This window comes from Hippocampus bargibanti, linkage group LG01 (genome assembly GCF_051943395.1).
Source record: "Hippocampus bargibanti isolate YZ-2025 linkage group LG01, ASM5194339v1, whole genome shotgun sequence".
Lineage (NCBI taxonomy): Eukaryota > Metazoa > Chordata > Actinopteri > Syngnathiformes > Syngnathidae > Hippocampus > Hippocampus bargibanti.
This window is the reverse complement of record NC_142734.1, coordinates 27,955,138-27,957,511: the sequence shown is the minus strand read 5'-3', so window position 1 is coordinate 27,957,511 and position 2,374 is coordinate 27,955,138. Positions and strand designations below refer to the sequence as shown.

Here is a 2,374-nt window from a genome sequence, read left to right as displayed (position 1 = left end):
CGCCATGAGTGAGGCCTTGTACGCCATGTCAAGAAAAGGGTACATGGTTGAGGTAGCGTAAGGGCTGATTCGAGGGATTTTCAGGAAAGTCAGGATACTACTCAGGCCGCGATCCTGAGGCTCGACATCAGATGTGACGATGCCTCCGGCGGGAGGGAAAACCAGTAGTTTGTGCGGCTTTGCTGATGGAGGCTTGCAACTTTGACCAGGAGGTGGGGGACATGCGCCGAGATGGGCCTGATCCACATAGACAGAGCGGCGACCTAGTGGAGGAGAACTTTCACTCAGGAGCTTTTTTTCCCCATCGCAGTCTTGAAGTCCACACTGACGGGAGGCGAGCGGGTCCACCTGGAGAGCACTGCGAGCGACCGCCTGCAACACGGGTGACGGTCTAGTCAGTCATGATGAAGAAAAAAAATATCACACTATACTTCAACGAGCAGCAATAAATATAGAGACATGACTTCCCCCCGTGTTGACATTTTTGAAATACCAGAAGCAAAAATGATCAAGAGGCAGTCCGGCTCAGTGACCGAGCGGTTCGCCTGTCAACCTCACAGTTCAGAGGTAGCAACCTTAGCTGCTATGCTAGCTAGTCAAATTTAGCTATTATAATCCAAAAACAGGCAGTCCGTTAGTCGAGTGGTTAGCATGTCAATTCCACAGTGCAGAGGGAACGGGTTCAATTTCAGCTCCGTCCTCCCTGTTTGGAGTTTGCATGTTCTCCTTGGCTATGCGGTGGCTTTTCTCCGGGTGCTCCGCTATCCTCCCATATTCCAAAAACAGGCATGGCAGGCTGATGAAACACTATAAATTGTCCCTAGGTATGAGTGTGAGCACCAATGGTTGTTTGTCTCTGTTTTCTCTGCGATTGGTGGGCAACCAGTTCAGGGTGTCCGCTGTCCCCAAAGACAGCAACCTAGCAACACCCGCGACCTTAGTGAGGATAAAGTGGATCAGATAATGAAAAAAATGATCAAGGGCAATTTTCTGCCCTGTGGTCTACGTTTAGATGTCAATAACGGTTTTTCTAATTTCCTCTTGACATCTTCTACCTTCCCCTCATTTTTATGACAGATATTTCTGATGTCATTCAACAAATGCGGTGCTTGGGTAGTCGCCTGCAACATTGAACTCTGCTTGACCCAAATCGACGCTTGGAATAGTCACTTTGTAATTTAACAAGAGGGGGGGGGGGATTACTTTCTTCTGAAGAATGCCAAAGTATACTCCGCATCCTTAAATTTTTATGTCCACTAACTGCAGCGAAAAAAAGGTTTGCACTTCAGATTGATTGTCTTGTTGTGAAAAGCAAATTGTCTTTGTCATTTCAATCGTCTCATTAACACGCTGTACTCCGAACAATTTCATGAGCCCCCACCGGGCAATTAACTGTAATTAATGAAAGCTGAAAACGAGGCCGCTGCATGGAGCATGTATCAATTATAAACGAAGGAGCCCAGGATCACGCAGAACAATGCGGACGCAAAAAAATATTTTTGTCACACTTAGTTCATTTTTTTCTCTCACTTTCTATTTTGAATGTTATTTGAACGTGCCACCATGCCTACAGATGCCGTCCACCCCATCTTCAAAAGATTTTATATCTGCCGAACGAGTAAAGCCAAGTTCTACCAACAACCCGACTGACAACTTGAACGTTAACTTGACACATTCAACGTCGAGTGTTCAACTCACCCTTTTCTCTTCGGTGCAGAACGTCGGACTTGCCTTCTCACGTGCCAAAATAATCGCGTCTGTCGTTATCGCTAGGAAACGGGTACGCGCACGCGCTCGTCACAGTCAGTCCTCCGACCCTCCAAAATGAGATGAGTGTCCCGCTGCATAAAAAAATAATCCAACTTGATTAAAAAAAAAACATTATCCGAATTGAAGATTAACATTGTGAAAATTGTTTTGAATCTGTCGAGGAAATGAATACCGTGTTAGGCACCCGCGAGCTTTTGCCCGCGCGTGCGTGCACCAGTTCGCTCTTCCTCTACACTTGACTTCGCCCTCGCTCGATCACCCATCAAAATATTTGTGTTACGTCACGTTTCCGGTCATTTTTTTCAAATTAAAAATCAATTGTCGACTTCAGGTGGCGAAAGTCTTCTTTCTTCTTCTTTTCATTTCGGCTTTTCCTTCAGGGGGTCGCCACAGCGAACCAGTGTCCTCCATCTAACCCGGTTTTGTGCATCCTTTTCTCTCTCATCAGCTACCTTCATGTCCTCTTTGACAACATCCATTAATATTATACGTATACTTGGGTACAAGTACGAAAAGAGACACTGATAAAAGTAACTATATCGGACTATGGGGGGGTATCATACGTCAGAGTATTTTTTCGCCGCAACTTAGGTCTAAAAAGAAA

General features: G+C 45.7%; 1 long non-coding RNA gene across 1 annotated transcript; it reads right to left on the bottom strand.

Annotated features, from left to right (window-relative positions):
- Nucleotides 1-235: 235 nt before the first annotated feature.
- LOC148903719 (uncharacterized) lies at nucleotides 236-2,083 on the bottom strand. Its single transcript, XR_016116382.1, has 3 exons — nucleotides 1,943-2,083; nucleotides 1,699-1,841; nucleotides 236-372 (listed from the first exon to the last, which is right to left on the bottom strand). It is a non-coding gene; the product is annotated as an uncharacterized LOC148903719 (long non-coding RNA).
- Nucleotides 2,084-2,374: the final 291 nt, after the last annotated feature.